The sequence below is a fragment of the Gymnoscopelus microlampas genome, assembly GCF_963454915.1.
Source record: "Gymnoscopelus microlampas genome assembly, chromosome: 5".
Taxonomy (NCBI): domain Eukaryota; kingdom Metazoa; phylum Chordata; class Actinopteri; order Myctophiformes; family Myctophidae; genus Gymnoscopelus; species Gymnoscopelus microlampas.
The window spans coordinates 49,936,578-49,955,210 of NC_139942.1; positions in this window are offsets into that span (position 1 = coordinate 49,936,578).

The window sequence follows — 18,633 nt, forward strand, 5'->3', positions numbered from 1 at the left end:
TTTAATATGCGTTAGGCCACCCACCCCCATCTGAAAAATCTACAGGCTGTAGATCATATGTCACACTAAACAAAAATGGTGCTAAATAGTGATAAAAGTGGTTCTTTGAATCGTGATTATATTCTACTAGACTCAGGTTCTGTCCGCTACGCTACCCTCACAGCTACGTGGCACCGCCGATCCAACCAATATGTTTGAGTCTGTGCTCAGGAATTTTCAAAAACAAAAAAATCTCGATGAATTCAAGGCTTCATGGAGTGTGTAATTGATAGAAAATAAGTATTTTTTGGGTGAACTATTCTTTTAAGTGTCCTTTTCAGGGACACTTTGACACATTGTTGAGGCCTGGGATCGAACCTGGGATTTATGGCTTGACAGGCAGGCTCTCTAATCATTCAGCTATGGCCACATCATCAGCAGGGATTCTAAGGCAGTTGTACTCTGTAACAGTAAAGGGGTTTCAGGGGAAACCAGCAAAATGAGGAATACTATAATAAAAGACTGTCTTGCTAATAAATGTCTCTCATTTCTACAATGTATTTGATATTACCATTATATTATTTAATAAATGTTTATAAAATTTCATCCTCTATATATTGTCCAGCAACCTTTATGATAAAGGCGAAAGAAGATAGTAGACCCATAAGTCAGATTGCTCAGATGTCAAGGATCCTGTGCTAGAGATCAATCCCATGACCTTGTGGTCTGAAGTCAAGAGCTCTTCCAACAGAGCTAACTAAGCACACTGAACTTTGTACATTGACATTACATGAACGTGATGGGTCATTCCACCAAATTAATTAAAGGCATTTGGCTCATGCACTTTACAAGTGGGCTCATTGTCAGCAACAGCCAAGAACACAGGAGTCTATCCCTATTACAGCACTAGACCCCAAGGAGACAGACACATGCTGATTTGCCATTTCCAGGATTTGAGTCTTGGACTCAAGACCCAAAAGAGTCTTGAGTCGAACCAGAGGCTCCCGCGGAGACATCAAATTTCTCTTTTGGAACTTGAGTCCCAAGACTCAAGGCCCAAAAGAGAAATTTGATGTCTCCGCGGGAGCCTCTGTCTCGACTCAAGACCCAAAAGAGAAATTTGTTACTGTGGACGGAGAGATGTTTTTGAGTACAGGCTACTAATCCTACATACTTACTGCTAGTAACCCCATTCATACTTTAAAATGTTCATCTTACTGTGGACATGTTTGCCTGAAAAGGAATCTTTGAAATGTTTAATAGTTTTAGAATTGTACTCCTTTAAAAGTTCAGAGATTTAACATGGAGGTCGATGGAAGAATTTGGGACCTCAAAAAAACACTTTCACCTAGAAACTCCATTCACAGTTCAAAAAATCCACCTTACTGTGGACATGCATGCTTGAGATTTTTTCTTTGAAATCATTTGTAGTTTGGGAGATATTTAACTTTAAGCGCCCCATGCATTGTGGATGCGGCAAAGGGAAACGAGTACAGGCTACTAATCCTACATACTTACTGCTAGTAACCCCATTCATACTTTAAAATGTTCATCTTACTGTGGACATGTTTGCCTGAAAAGGAATCTTTGAAATGTTTAATAGTTTTAGAATTGTACTCCTTTAAAAGTTCAGAGATTTAACATGGAGGTCGATGGAAGAATTTGGGACCTCAAAAAAACACTTTCACCTAGAAACTCCATTCACAGTTCAAAAAATCCACCTTACTGTGGACATGCATGCTTGAGATTTTTTCTTTGAAATCATTTGTAGTTTGGGAGATATTTAACTTTAAGCGCCCCATGCATTGTGGATGCGGCAAAGGGAAACGAGTACAGGCTACTAAATCCTACATACTTACTGCTAGTAACCCCATTCATACTTTAAAATGTTCATCTTACTGTGGACATGTTTGCCTGAAAAGGAATCTTTGAAATGTTTAATAGTTTTAGAATTGTACTCCTTTAAAAGTTCAGAGATTTAACATGGAGGTCGATGGAAGAATTTGGGACCTCAAAAAAACACTTTCACCTAGAAACTCCATTCACAGTTCAAAAAATCCACCTTACTGTGGACATGCATGCTTGAGATTTTTTCTTTGAAATCATTTGTAGTTTGGGAGATATTTAACTTTAAGCGCCCCATGCATTGTGGATGCGGCAAAGGGAAACGAGTACAGGCTACTAATCCTACATACTTACTGCTAGTAACCCCATTCATACTTTAAAATGTTCATCTTACTGTGGACATGTTTGCCTGAAAAGGAATCTTTGAAATGTTTAATAGTTTTAGAATTGTACTCCTTTAAAAGTTCAGAGATTTAACATGGAGGTCGATGGAAGAATTTGGGACCTCAAAAAAACACTTTCACCTAGAAACTCCATTCACAGTTCAAAAAATCCACCTTACTGTGGACATGCATGCTTGAGATTTTTTCTTTGAAATCATTTGTAGTTTGGGAGATATTTAACTTTAAGCGCCCCATGCATTGTGGATGCGGCAAAGGGAAACGAGTACAGGCTACTAATCCTACATACTTACTGCTAGTAACCCCATTCATACTTTAAAATGTTCATCTTACTGTGGACATGTTTGCCTGAAAAGGAATCTTTGAAATGTTTAATAGTTTTAGAATTGTACTCCTTTAAAAGTTCAGAGATTTAACATGGAGGTCGATGGAAGAATTTGGGACCTCAAAAAAACACTTTCACCTAGAAACTCCATTCACAGTTCAAAAAATCCACCTTACTGTGGACATGCATGCTTGGGATTTTTTCTTTGAAATCATTTGTAGTTTGGGAGATATTTAACTTTAAGCGCCCCATGCATTGTGGATGCGGCAAAGGGAAACGAGTACAGGCTACTAAATCCTACATACTTACTGCTAGTAACCCCATTCATACTTTAAAATGTTCATCTTACTGTGGACATGTTTGCCTGAAAAGGAATCTTTGAAATGTTTAATAGTTTTAGAATTGTACTCCTTTAAAAGTTCAGAGATTTAACATGGAGGTCGATGGAAGAATTTGGGACCTCAAAAAAACACTTTCACCTAGAAACTCCATTCACAGTTCAAAAAATCCACCTTACTGTGGACATGCATGCTTGGGATTTTTTCTTTGAAATCATTTGTAGTTTGGGAGATATTTAACTTTAAGCGCCCCATGCATTGTGGATGCGGCAAAGGGAAACGAGTACAGGCTACTAATCCTACATACTTACTGCTAGTAACCCCATTCATACTTTAAAATGTTCATCTTACTGTGGACATGTTTGCCTGAAAAGGAATCTTTGAAATGTTTAATAGTTTTAGAATTGTACTCCTTTAAAAGTTCAGAGATTTAACATGGAGGTCGATGGAAGAATTTGGGACCTCAAAAAAACACTTTCACCTAGAAACTCCATTCACAGTTCAAAAAATCCACCTTACTGTGGACATGCATGCTTGAGATTTTTTCTTTGAAATCATTTGTAGTTTGGGAGATATTTAACTTTAAGCGCCCCATGCATTGTGGATGCGGCAAAGGGAAACGAGTACAGGCTACTAATCCTACATACTTACTGCTAGTAACCCCATTCATACTTTAAAATGTTCATCTTACTGTGGACATGTTTGCCTGAAAAGGAATCTTTGAAATGTTAAATAGTTTTAGAATTGTACTCCTTTAAAAGTTCAGAGATTTAACATGGAGGTCGATGGAAGAATTTGGGACCTCAAAAAAACACTTTCACCTAGAAACTCCATTCACAGTTCAAAAAATCCACCTTACTGTGGACATGCATGCTAGGGATTTTTTCTTTGAAATCATTTGTAGTTTGGGAGATATTTAACTTTAAGCGCCCCATGCATTGTGGATGCGGCAAAGGGAAACGAGTACAGGCTACTAAATCCTACATACTTACTGCTAGTAACCCCATTCATACTTTAAAATGTTCATCTTACTGTGGACATGTTTGCCTGAAAAGGAATCTTTGAAATGTTTAATAGTTTTAGAATTGTACTCCTTTAAAAGTTCAGAGATTTAACATGGAGGTCGATGGAAGAATTTGGGACCTCAAAAAAACACTTTCACCTAGAAACTCCATTCACAGTTCAAAAAATCCACCTTACTGTGGACATGCATGCTTGAGATTTTTTCTTTGAAATCATTTGTAGTTTGGGAGATATTTAACTTTAAGCGCCCCATGCATTGTGGATGCGGCAAAGGGAAACGAGTACAGGCTACTAATCCTACATACTTACTGCTAGTAACCCCATTCATACTTTAAAATGTTCATCTTACTGTGGACATGTTTGCCTGAAAAGGAATCTTTGAAATGTTTAATAGTTTTAGAATTGTACTCCTTTAAAAGTTCAGAGATTTAACATGGAGGTCGATGGAAGAATTTGGGACCTCAAAAAAACACTTTCACCTAGAAACTCCATTCACAGTTCAAAAAATCCACCTTACTGTGGACATGCATGCTTGAGATTTTTTCTTTGAAATCATTTGTAGTTTGGGAGATATTTAACTTTAAGCGCCCCATGCATTGTGGATGCGGCAAAGGGAAACGAGTACAGGCTACTAATCCTACATACTTACTGCTAGTACCCCATTCATACTTTAAAATGTTCATCTTACTGTGGACATGTTTGCCTGAAAAGGAATCTTTGAAATGTTTAATAGTTTTAGAATTGTACTCCTTTAAAAGTTCAGAGATTTAGAATGGAGGTCGATGGACGAATTTGGCACGTCAAAAAAACACTTTCACCTAGAAACTCCATTCACAGTTCAAAAAATCCACCTTACTGTGGACATGCATGCTTGAGATTTTTTTCTATGAAATCATTTGTAGTTTGGGAGATATTTAACTTTAAGCGCCCCATGCATTGTGGATGCGGCAAAGGGAAACGAGTACAGGCTACTAAATCCTACATACTTACTGCTAGTAACCCCATTCATACTTTAAAATGTTCATCTTACTGTGGACATGTTTGCCTGAAAAGGAATCTTTGAAATGTTTAATAGTTTTAGAATTGTACTCCTTTAAAAGTTCAGAGATTTAACATGGAGGTCGATGGAAGAATTTGGGACCTCAAAAAAACACTTTCACCTAGAAACTCCATTCACAGTTCCAAAAATCCACCTTACTGTGGACATGCATGCTTGAGATTTTTTCTTTGAAATCATTTGTAGTTTGGGAGATATTTAACTTTAAGCGCCCCATGCATTGTGGATGCGGCAAAGGGAAACGAGTACAGGCTACTAATCCTACATACTTACTGCTAGTAACCCCATTCATACTTTAAAATGTTCATCTTACTGTGGACATGTTTGCCTGAAAAGGAATCTTTGAAATGTTTAATAGTTTTAGAATTGTACTCCTTTAAAAGTTCAGAGATTTAACATGGAGGTCGATGGAAGAATTTGGGACCTCAAAAAAACACTTTCACCTAGAAACTCCATTCACAGTTCAAAAAATCCACCTTACTGTGGACATGCATGCTTGAGATTTTTTCTTTGAAATCATTTGTAGTTTGGGAGATATTTAACTTTAAGCGCCCCATGCATTGTGGATGCGGCAAAGGGAAACGAGTACAGGCTACTAATCCTACATACTTACTGCTAGTACCCCATTCATACTTTAAAATGTTCATCTTACTGTGGACATGTTTGCCTGAAAAGGAATCTTTGAAATGTTTAATAGTTTTAGAATTGTACTCCTTTAAAAGTTCAGAGATTTAGAATGGAGGTCGATGGACGAATTTGGCACGTCAAAAAAACACTTTCACCTAGAAACTCCATTCACAGTTCAAAAAATCCACCTTACTGTGGACATGCATGCTTGAGATTTTTTTCTATGAAATCATTTGTAGTTTGGGAGATATTTAACTTTAAGCGCCCCATGCATTGTGGATGCGGCAAAGGGAAACGAGTACAGGCTACTAAATACTATTACTGCTAGTAACCCCATTCATACTTTAAAATGTTCATCTTACTGTGGACATGTTTGCCTGAAAAGGAATCTTTGAAATGTTTAATAGTTTTAGAATTGTACTCCTTTAAAAGTTCAGAGATTTAACATGGAGGTCGATGGAAGAATTTGGGACCTCAAAAAAACACTTTCACCTAGAAACTCCATTCACAGTTCAAAAAATCCACCTTACTGTGGACATGCATGCTTGAGATTTTTTCTTTGAAATCATTTGTAGTTTGGGAGATATTTAACTTTAAGCGCCCCATGCATTGTGGATGCGGCAAAGGGAAACGAGTACAGGCTACTAATCCTACATACTTACTGCTAGTAACCCCATTCATACTTTAAAATGTTCATCTTACTGTGGACATGTTTGCCTGAAAAGGAATCTTTGAAATGTTTAATAGTTTTAGAATTGTACTCCTTTAAAAGTTCAGAGATTTAACATGGAGGTCGATGGAAGAATTTGGGACCTCAAAAAAACACTTTCACCTAGAAACTCCATTCACAGTTCAAAAAATCCACCTTACTGTGGACATGCATGCTTGAGATTTTTTCTTTGAAATCATTTGTAGTTTGGGAGATATTTAACTTTAAGCGCCCCATGCATTGTGGATGCGGCAAAGGGAAACGAGTACAGGCTACTAATCCTACATACTTACTGCTAGTACCCCATTCATACTTTAAAATGTTCATCTTACTGTGGACATGTTTGCCTGAAAAGGAATCTTTGAAATGTTTAATAGTTTTAGAATTGTACTCCTTTAAAAGTTCAGAGATTTAGAATGGAGGTCGATGGACGAATTTGGCACGTCAAAAAAACACTTTCACCTAGAAACTCCATTCACAGTTCAAAAAATCCACCTTACTGTGGACATGCATGCTTGAGATTTTTTTCTATGAAATCATTTGTAGTTTGGGAGATATTTAACTTTAAGCGCCCTATGACACCTCCATTATCTATGACACCTCCATTATAAATCTCAGAACTTTTAAAGGAGTACAATTCTTACTAAAAACTCCATTCCTAAAATGTTATTATTAAATATGGCTCTTTTATTGCTACTTTTAACTTTGTAAAGGATCCTATGTAAGTAAAGCCTGATAAAAGTGTCAAACTCCCAAAATCCACCACAATACTGGAAATTACATCTACTCTGAGCCCCCCCCCCCCCCCCCCCCTCTGGGAAAAAATCTCCTGTTATTGGACGGTCTGAGGTTGGCAGATATGGGTAAGCCCCTTGAGATCATGCAGCCTCTGGTTTTCAAGGGATTCCAAAATTATGAACCCTCATAATGAACCCTGATCATGAGTGGATGTATTTGCAGATTCAATCATTCTGTCAAGGTGAGAGGTGTTAACTTCAAACATCTATATTATCAGAAATGCCTGGTGGTGCAAGAGAAAAGCTGAGGTTCCTCAACTAGAAGATTGTGGGTTTGAATCTTGGTTCTGATGAATATTTATTTTGGGTCAAAGTAAAAAGTTCAATATTATATTGCACATTTTATTGCAAGAGTGTTTGAAAATAGCAGATCTACAAGCGACGCGTTGAGAGCTTGTAGATAATAGGCGATGCATATGCAGGTAGGTTGCTTATAATTGTGGTCTTGTTTTCCTAGACCTGGTTGCTTATTTCTGTCACAAAATATGGCAACACTGACGTCCGAGTCAGACGACGTCGATATGACGTTCCACTGTAACCATCAAAAAGGCATCCATACAACTACGCCGACACGCCGTGCCTACGACGTCTACACGCCGTCCAGGTCAGACCTCAGAAATAACCAAAAACCCCCAAAACCCCAGACATTTTTATACAACGCCGACACGCCGTTCATACGACGTCTACACGACGTCCACGTCAGACCTCAGTAAGTGGTCTCACGAAACCTGCTGGCTGAAAGAAATCAATGCATTGTTTTATGTCAAGGACCCCCGAATTAATGTATTTGGCCGTGGATGTGGACCCCCCATACAAGATTTGTGTTTTCAAATGTTTTCTAAACTATTTAAATACAACATTGTTTCAGAAACTAGTTGAAAACTCTTTATAGCCACCAAATGTTTCCAAAGTGACAATAACAGCCACTGTACTTGATTACAAAAAAATAGTATAGCCTAGTTCTGGTTGATTAAAACTGCTATAGTTTTGGTCATAAAACTGAGAAATTAGTTAGTGGATGTATTTGGAGATTCAGTCAACCTGTCAAGGTGAGAGGCGTTAATTTCAAATATCTCAATCATTACATATGTCTGGTGGTGCAAGAGAAAAGCTGAGGTTCTATAGTTAGAATGTTACGGGTTTGAATCTTGGTCCCGGTGAATATTTATTTTTGGTCTTTGCCTCTTTGGTCATATGTTTAACCGTGTGTAGTACATATTACAGTTAATATAGGAATATAACAAGATGTCGACAAGGGCAAATATTGCGGCATGGTCATGCTGGACCTCCAGAAGGCTTTTGACACCGTTAATCACCCAATTATGATCAATAAGCTCAAAGCAATAGGCTTTGATGACACGTCGGTGAACTGGATGAGATCCTACCTGGAAGGGAGGGAGCAAGTGGTGGAAGTAAACGGCACCCAGTCCCCTCCCCTCCCAGTGACTTGTGGTGTTCCTCAAGGAAGCATACTAGGACCACTACTGTTCCTGATATATGTGAATGATATGTCCTCAGCTTGCGACTGCAAACTGTTCCTGTTCGCAGATGACTCGGCTCTGCTGGTCTCGGACAGGGACAGGCTGCAGGTTGAGAAAACTCTCAGCACTGAACTCAACAAGATCTGCATCTGGCTCTCCGACAACAAACTCTCATTACACCTGGGTAAAACTGAATCCATCCTCTTTGGGTCCAACCCTAACCTTAGAAAGGCTGAGAGTTTCACGATCAAAGTGGGTGAAAATGTTATCACAAGAAAGGAGGAAATTACCTACCTGGGTTCCATCTTGGAGGCAAACCTCTCAGGTGACAAAAACGCTGAAAAGACGATCAAAAAGGTCCACAAAATAACACGGAGGATGTGGAGGCTTGTTCGTAAAGTCAGTAAGAATACTCTGAAGATTCTTGTAGGGGCCCTCATACAAGGTCATTATGATTATGCATGCACTTCATGGTATCACAACACCTCCAAGGCCCTAAAAACAAGGCTCCAAACATCCCAAAACAAACTTGTAAGGCTACTTCTTGGCCTCAATTACAAAGCCCATCTAACCCATGCCCATTTTGCTAGGCTTGGATGGCTTAGGGTTGAGGACAGAGTACAGCAACTTGCTATGGGCCTGGTCTTCAAGATACACCACAACATTGGGATCCCCCTGTATTTGTCAAAATACTTCCAAAATGTTAATCAAGTCCATGATCATAACACCAGAGGCAGCTCCACAAACCATGTTCAACCCAGATTTGGCACAACAAAGGGAATGAACTCTTTCTCATGCTATTCATCTAAAATGTGGAATGCCCTACCAAAAGGAGTAAAGGAGTGTAAAACCCTACTCACTTTCAAAAATGCCCTAAAGATACACCTTCAGGAGGCTGCAATTCAAAAATGGCCCCTGTCCAAGTCCTAACCTACCCCATGTCCTAACCTAACCTTCCCCCCCCCCCCTCTCTTTCTTTTTTGTACATATTTTTCACCCTTCATACTTCATACCAGTAACCTGTAAACTGATTGTATGACATTCTGTATAGTAGTGTGTATATCTGTCTGTCTCTTATATGTCAACTTGATTTGTGTGCATGGGGATCTCATCTTAAACAAGCTACGTGCTTAACTGAGCTATCCAGTTTAGTAGACCTTGTATTGCGAATTTGTACTTCCATGTACTGTTATGTACTGCCATGTACTGTTCTCATGTCTTACTAAATAAAGTACATCAATCAATCAATCAATAAGACTTTATTTATATGATAGAAATGGAGCGGAGTTGTAAAAGCATTACCGTTTGGTTCTACTGGGGCTTGAACCCAGGACCTTCTGCGTGTAAAGCAGACGTGATAACCACTACACTATGGAACCTGGCAAACGTGTTCATTGTATGCTTGATTATCTTGTCATTTCTATACGAAGTAATTAGTAACTAAAGCGTCAAATAATTGTAGTGGAGTAAAAGTATAATATTTGTCTCAGTTTGAGATGTAGTGGAGTAGAAGTAAAAAGTACTGAACATTGGAAATACTCCAGTAAAGTAGAAATACCTCTCTTATTTCTTACTGTACTTCTTAGGTACAGTACTTGACTAAATGTACTTGGTTACTTAAATAGACCTTCAAGCTCACAATTTCTCTCATTGAGCTTGTCGATTTTAACAGCTTATATAGTAGAAACTAGTGTCATATCTTCATCTCCTTTTTAATGTGTTTAACTGAGTGAACACTGGATTTACTGACGAGTCCCACTTGTATTTATTCATTTTGTCCACACGAGGGCGACAAAGACCGTTGAATACAAACCTGATCAACTGCAGCCTAGATCTTTGCAAGCGCTGTAAACATGAACACACTATTACAATTATAACACTATATTAGTTAAATGGATTTAGATGAATGTTGTGTTTTTCCCCCATGCTGTTAGTATGTTAGCTAGTTGATTATGGGAACAAAACACACAATGGAAATGTTTGTTGCATATAGTTAGCAGGGCCCATTTGGAATGCCCTCCTCATGGTACCTGGACCCCAATGTGTGACCCCACTGTGTGTGTTTCCAGTGAGCCAACATGCACAATATCAACACCCTGACTCTGACCAGAATGGAACAGAGCCTTCATTAGTATCATTGCTACCACCTGTGGAGGAAGTAAGGAAGAGGCCCAATTCATTTCCAATATGGCTTGCTGTCCATAGAGCCTATTAATAACATTTATTATTGTATTAGCCAGCTGTGCATTGTAAACAACTGAGGCATAACAATCTCACATGGCACATGGCAGGCATATCAAGTAACGTCCACAGGGTGGAGCTGTTGGCTAGTTAATAGACACCCTGTAACATCTAGCTCTTCTATTCTCACAAGGGTTATGTAAAGAAGGAAAGGCCATCTATATGAAGGTAGATGTGTTGCAAAATTCAAGAGCTTGCGGATTTGTTTTGAGCACTGTCGGTGAAATGCAATCTACACACACGCACACTTTGAAATTTGCACTTGCATAAAATATTCATACACACGTGTGCCATTTGAGGTCATATGTATGTGTGCGTATGTGTGTGTGTGTGTGTGTGTGTGTGTGTGTGTGTGTGTGTGTGTGTGTGTGTGTGTGTGTGTGTGTGTGTGTGTGTGTGTGTGTGTGTGTGTGGGGGGGGGGGTTTGTAGGTTAACAGTGGTGGAAAAAGTACTCAAATGTTCTATTTAAGTAATAGTCTATCAATACTGCAATGTAGACGTACTCTGTTACAAGTAAAAGTCCGGAATTCTAAATGTACAAAAGCATTGCTATCAAAATGTACTTAAAGTACCAAAAGTAAAAGTACTAAAGTGTTTGAAAATAGCAGATCTACAAGCTCACAACGCGTCGCGATGCGACGCGTTGTGAGCTTGTAGATCGGCTATTTTCAAATAAAATCTTGCGGGGAAATTATAATAAGCAGATCTGGCAACCCTGATTCCAACCTGGTAATCCTAATTGATTTGACAACTTGTGTCTGTCTCATTCATAGAAAAAAACAGTCCAAAACACAAAATATGACCAACGTAGTATTTTTTTATTTCCTCAGTACAGAAATATTTCTTAACCTTTGTTAACATTCTTTAGGCATTTCAACATGGCAGCAGTTTTCTTTTTTTTTAGGCGTAAAAAAACAATGAGCACAAACTCTACTACTGAAACAAAGGTCATTGATGAGAACATGTAGCCGAGTAAAAGTACAATAACCTTCTCTAAGATGTAGTGGAGTAGAAGTAAAAGTACAGAAAATTCGAAATACTCCAGTAAAGTAAAAGTGCCTCAAAGTTGTACTTAAGTACAGTACTTGAGTACATGTACTTAGTTACTTTACACCACTGCGGGTTAACAGGTTCATATTTCAGTGAGTTTGAGTGAGTGCTCAAATCAAATCTGCAACCTTTCAAATTTTGCAACATTATATCTACCATCATATACATGTCCTTTCCTTCTTTACATAACCTTGTAGGAGTGAGGATAGAGGAGCTAGGACAGAGCAGCAGCCCTAGGCCAAGGGTTCTCAAACCCCCAAAATAATCATATTTGAACTGGGGACCCCCCAAAATAATCATATTTGAACTGGGGACCCCCCCAGCCTGACAAGCACTTGGAATTGTAGGCATTACATTTAGTTTGACTCGGTTCCACAGATAAATACCGTGAAAATAGCAAAAGTACAAGCTCACAACGCCTCACACTGAGCTTATAGATCGTCTATTTTCACAATATTTGCCTCTTTATTACATACTATTTGACAATTTGGTATTAAAAAGTCCTTAAATTGTAACTTAATAAATGTGCAGATATCCTGCATACACTTATACTGTAATGTTGGTTTGTTTTTCTGTGGAGTGAGAAAACGATGTCGTCCCCAGATGAAGCAAATCATCTGGGGACCCCCCCAAAATAATTTGGGGAACTACTGGCCTCTATGTGGCAGTTTGCTTTGGTTCCGTGGTTCTCAACATGTGGCCCGGGGCCCACTGGTGGGCCTTAAAGGATATTGCAAGTGGGCCCCTCAAAATAACTGGCAAAAACACCAAGATTTTAATGACAATTAAAGGTAGGGTAAGTGATATTTTTTGGTAAACATTTTTTTGTTTAAAAGGTTAAAGTACCATATTCTGATAGTAATCATTGCTACAGAGCGTTTGTTCGGTCACATGGGTCTCTACAGCTCTTTAGTAAACAGAATATAGTACATTTTCAGGTAGGTGACAACATTTAAGCCAATCAGGAGAGAGCACTGAAAATCTTATTTAATAAAGAGCTGGAGAGACTCCTTTTACTGAACAAACACTCTATATCAATGATTTCTATCAGAATATAGAGCTATTTAACACTTATTATAACCAAAGTAAATCACTTACCCTACCTTTAATATGTTTTAGTAAAAATTAAGAAATCATGTTTCTTTAAAACCTTGAAATGTGGTGTTTTCATTGTGTTTAAGGGATAGTTCAGCCCCAAAATGTCTTTTTTCCTATATTGATTAGTCACCGGATACAAACAAGACTCTTTGTGTCTCCTATACCGGAACCGGTGCCGGTCATCAATATTATTGGCTTAGTAATCCATAGGAAAAAAGTCATTTGGGAGTGAACTATCCCTTAAATACAGCTAAAAAGGAACTTAAATCAAGTATACTACGTTAGTTCCACTTGCCGCTGCAACACAACCGATTGATTGATCACATGGCCCACCCATGCTGCCGTGTTAAGTGGTCAGATACGGGGGGTCAGGGGAGGTCAGATCTTTCAAGTGGACCCACTGGCACTATACTGCTTTAGTGGTATTACAATCCCATGGTGTATTATTACAGCTCTATCCCATAAGTTCACGGATGTGAGCATGAATATGGATTCTGTCCCATGTGGCTTAACTCAACCAGCTCTTGTACACAGCAGGCTCTGATTGGCTGGATATTTATAACATTCTGAGGATGGTCTGACAATAATCAGGGACCAGTGTTGCCAGATTTTGCGAGAGAAATAAGCAACCAGGTTTATGAAAACAAGCCCAAAAGAAGTGACTATGCTACGGCTATTTGAAAAATACAGTAGATCTGAACGAGTACTCACATTGTTTACTTAAGTAAAAGTATCAATAATGCAATGTAGAAATACTCTGCAAGTCCAGAATAGTCCAGATTATACCTACCCCATTTCTCCTCTAGTGAGTCTACCATGGGGTGGACTAGAGGAGAAATGTGGTAGGTAGGTATAATCCTAAAGGAAGAGTATATCAACAGGTTGAGTTGAGAAGAAGCTCAGACAGTGATGATCATGAGCATACTGTATGTGTCGGGCAGCTAAGTTGGTAGAGCTCTGGCCTTTAGACCACAACGTAGGTTTGATCCCAGGCACCGCCAACTTAGTGTATGAGTAGCACGGCTTGAGTCCCATGTTAAATACTGAGAGCTGATGTTAGGTGTGAAGACAGAGAAAAAGATCAAAATGGTGGAAGATAAAGAATAAGCAATGATGTGTGGAGCTCAGGGAGGACATAAGAAAGGCAGCCGGAGAGATGAAGAAAGGAAGGCAGGTTGTACCAGGAGATGAATGGTGAGGCGAAGAGAGAGGTGGTGTGGGCTGGGTAAAAAGGATGAGAGGTTGGACGCCAAGAAGGGAGAAGGTGAATTGCACCAATTGTCAAGACACAGTTAAAGGGATGGGAAGGATGTGCAACGGGTTAAGTTGATTAAGGATAGAGATGGAAATGTTCTAGCAAGCAGATACAGTGTGTTGAGAAGATGGAAGGAGTACTTTGAGGGAACGGATGGAGGAAAGTGTCAGTAGCTATTTGTGACAGAAGTGCACCAGTGAGAGGGAAGATGTATAAGACGGGTAGTGAGACCATGCTGTACGGCTTGGAAACGGTAGCACTGAGGAAAAGACGGGCAGCTGGAGGTGGCAGAATTGAGGAAGCTATGATTCTCAAAAGAAATGACTTCAGAAATTACTAAATTAGAAAATCAGCCCAGGTTAGAAGGTTTGGGGATAAAGAAAGAGAGGCGAGGTTAAGCTGGTTTTTGACAGGTGAAAAGGAGAGATGAGGGGTACATTGGGAGAAGGATAATGAAGATGTAGCTGCCAGGTAAGAGGCAAAGAGAAAGGCCAAAGAGGAGGTTTAAGGAAGGAAAACAGAACCAGATGGGGGAAAAATGTAATACATGAGATTGTTTTTTTTGCTTTAATCCCCGAGTTTGCCTGTGAGCACAGCTGTATGGCGTGCTTTTGAAATGTTTAAATGTTCATGGTTATAAATGGTAACTCCTGTTTGACAATATTTAAAAAAATACAATGGGAGTGCCATTTGGTGATTGAACTCGCAAAGATATGTTGAAATGCAAAATCAGTCTAATTTTGGCAGCCATCTTGAAATAAATGGCCGCCATCTCTGATTTACGAGTGGCCTGGTTTCTTAAATCGAAGAGTGACCTCCAAAAATGATTTGTAGCAAATTTCACACTTGTGTCGCCATTTGAACGATTCTCGTCTCAGCAACACACTCTCGTGGGATCTAGCACCAAGTCATCATTGGACGTTCGCGACATTTGCCGTCAGATGCCGGCGCCCACTTAGGAGACAATTTTTGTAGGATTTGAGTACCATGTCGCCTCTAGTGGCTCCAATTGGGATGGTGTATCTTCCTAAATTAACAATCTTTGATACAGTCAATGCTCGGTTGTTGTGGCCCAGGTGGAAGGGGAGGCAATTTGAGAAGTGTGTCTCTTTTATAGTGATTGGAGACCCTGGCCAGCTGCCTCCAAGCAATCACTGATTGCCACCACTCTCCAAGCAGGACCTAACACTGAATGACCTTCTTAAAATAATGGCCTATGTCATTTTTTCCTTTTTTTGTTTTTCAGAAAACTGAAAAAACTGACCGAAAACAATCAATTTGATACTTCTTAATCATTTCACCCTAAACGTTTTAAAAATATACAAATACGGTATATCATTTAAAAAGAAAAACAATCACAACTTTTCATCAATTAAAAGCAATTCCAACAAGTATTTTGTAAATAGAAAAAAAAGAATCGAACAATTTCTGTAAATGAATAAAAACACTAGTGAAAATAGCTAGTGTTGTGAGCTTGTAGATCTGCTATTTCTTCACTAGCTTGGGTCCAGGGCAAATAAAATGTCTAATTTCTCTTTTGTGTCTCTGTGGCTCAAAGGTTTGGGATTCACCACTGTTCTATTGGAATGGATTCCAAATGGTGTTCCCAGGCTGCGTCCTAATCTACTGCAGCCTCAGTCTATGACCGTCCTGTATAGATTTCCTATGATACACCTTTGTGTTCGAGTGATGGAGTTGTTACGTGTGTGACACAACATACAATACACCTAATTAACCCCCACCTGTATGTACTACAACGTCTTGATATTGATTTGGGGGACATTTAAATGAGAGTGTTAATCCACAGCCCTCTCACATGACTGCTTGAAAACACAAAGAGAGAATCCTCAAACATGGGGATCAATTAATTCTGCTGTTGAGCCACCAAAACGTGGAATTCCCCTCCACCAGCCATCAAAAAGTACGACTCCCTGGTCCTTGTACCCTCCTTTTAAAACCGCCACAGAGCACCTGTCTGCAATTTGCTATTGGACCTAGACACATCTTAGCTTGTCGAAAGAAATGACTTCCACAGTTTCTCTGTAAATATGCTTTTATTGCTCCTAGTATTGATGATTTATTGTATAGTATTGTATGTATTTTTTTAATTAACTTTTGGGGCTTTAATGCCTTTATTGACAGGAAATGGGGAGAGAGAGATGGGGAGTGACATGGAGCAAAGGCCGTCGGGATTGGGATTTGAACCCGCGACACGCTGTCAGGCTACACTACGCCAGCGGTCCAGGCCATCTTCATATGTCTTGATGAATTGAATACACAGGACCACAATGGAAACAAGCCCTCAGGTGCTTTTTGCTCAAAACACAAGCTCACAACACCTCGCAGCGCGAGGCGTTGTGAGCTTGTAGATCTGCTATTTTTGGCTAAAGTTCTCCTCAGAAAAGTGGTTAATGTAAAAAAAAATCATATCACAAAGATTTTGTGGACCCCCTGTAGTAACTCTGAGGACCCCCTAGGGGTCCCGGACCCCCTGTTGAAGACCCCTGTACTAATGCAAATACATACATACAACCTTACCCTACACATTAGTATGTATGGTGGCTTTCTGGCGAATCTGTGAATCGTAACGTTAACCAACATGTACTTTGTGTCCTCTCTTTCAGTCAGTAACACAATAGCACATGGGTGAAGGTCTTAGTATGTGATATATGAACCGTCACGTTTTCTCTGAAAGGGAAGGCTGGATATGTATCAAAGCATTCATATACTGCTACAATGTATACAACTTTGTACAGTCTGTTGACCTCCCTAAGTTCTATTATTCATAAAGGCAATGATGCAGTTACTGAAGGTACTAAAGGTATACTCCCAATGTCTCCCATACGTTTTCATATTTTAAAATGCTGCATGGCTCCTTTAGTTCCAGCTATAACTACCTGATATGGAGCTAGATCTAGCTACCTGATATATGAAAGTTAAAACAAAGCGTGTGACAAGGTCACACAGTAACTAGATATGCCCTCTGCTCAGCCGGCCTCCGACGAGAGAGCTGTACACTTGTGTTCAATGACTAAATAAAATCATCCATCCATCCATCCATCATCCATCATCATCATTTAAATTCAAATTACAATTATTTCTCTTACACAAATCCAGTATTTTAATTTACTTTACAATACGGTTTTCTCGTATCCTCTTTTCAATACAGTAGCAAATGACTGACAATTCTTTTCTTTTTGGATCAATTCTCTTATAAAGATCCTATATATTTTCTTTTAAATTATCACCAGTTTGAATCAATTTTAATCGATTTACGATAAATCATTACATGCATACACACACACACACACACACACACACACACACACACACACACACACACACACACACACACACACACACACACACACACACACACACACACACACACACACACACACACACACACACACACACACACACTATATAATATTTATGTCTTGTATTGCCATGTAAATAACATGTAAAGTCGCCCGTTGTGATGATCAGAGGAAACAAGACATCCATTCAATAACCCGCATCAATACTTCTTTTTATTTTTCCAGTAGAGGACTGATGTGACATTAAGCCCTGCATGCTGGCCAGGAGCAGAAGGTAGAGGAGAGGTGATCTGCATAATCCTGCCTCCTGATGTGTGGTATCAAGAGGCAGCCAGAGGGCAATGTTTGATACCAACTAAAGCCTGACAACGGTGAGCTGGGATGCTCTCCTTATACCGTCCTCCCTTAAGCCCGTCTCTTGTGGTGTATTGACATCAGCCTAAAGGGATATCAAAGGAACGGGGTCTTTTGTGGGACCTAATAACTGGCCTCCCAGGCTGCTCCTCATATTGTCTAAAAAACACGGAGCGCATGTATGAGAGGGTCACTCAGGTCCTTCATTTACAAATAGACAGTGTCCCCCTCGCTACAAGCACTTACAGATTCCTAATGGGGGGGGGGGGGGGGCGGGGAAGGGCCTGATGCTACGTCTATAGGAAAGACTACATGGTATTTTTCCACATGCAAGCCTGGTTAATATTATGAGCCCCTGTGAAATGGCCACAGCATCCAGAGAAACACTCCAGATTGTGTAGAAATAGAAGATGGAAATATAAAGCCTATTAGAAAAGAACGATCCCTGCATTTTAATCACTTTCAACCTGGCGTCCCAGCTGTTTTGGACATCGTTGGTCATTGGCAACATTTTTCAAACATTTCCCCAAAAATAAGCAAAAATGTTAGCCGATCTACAAGCTCACAATGTGTCACGATGTAACGACCGACGCATGTGAGCTTGTAGATGAAGTATGAAATGGAGTAGTTCACCCAAAAAATCTATTATTTTCTATCAATTACACACCCCTTGAAGCATTGAATTCATGGATATCTTTTTCGTTTTTGTCGCATTCCTAATCCAATATTTTG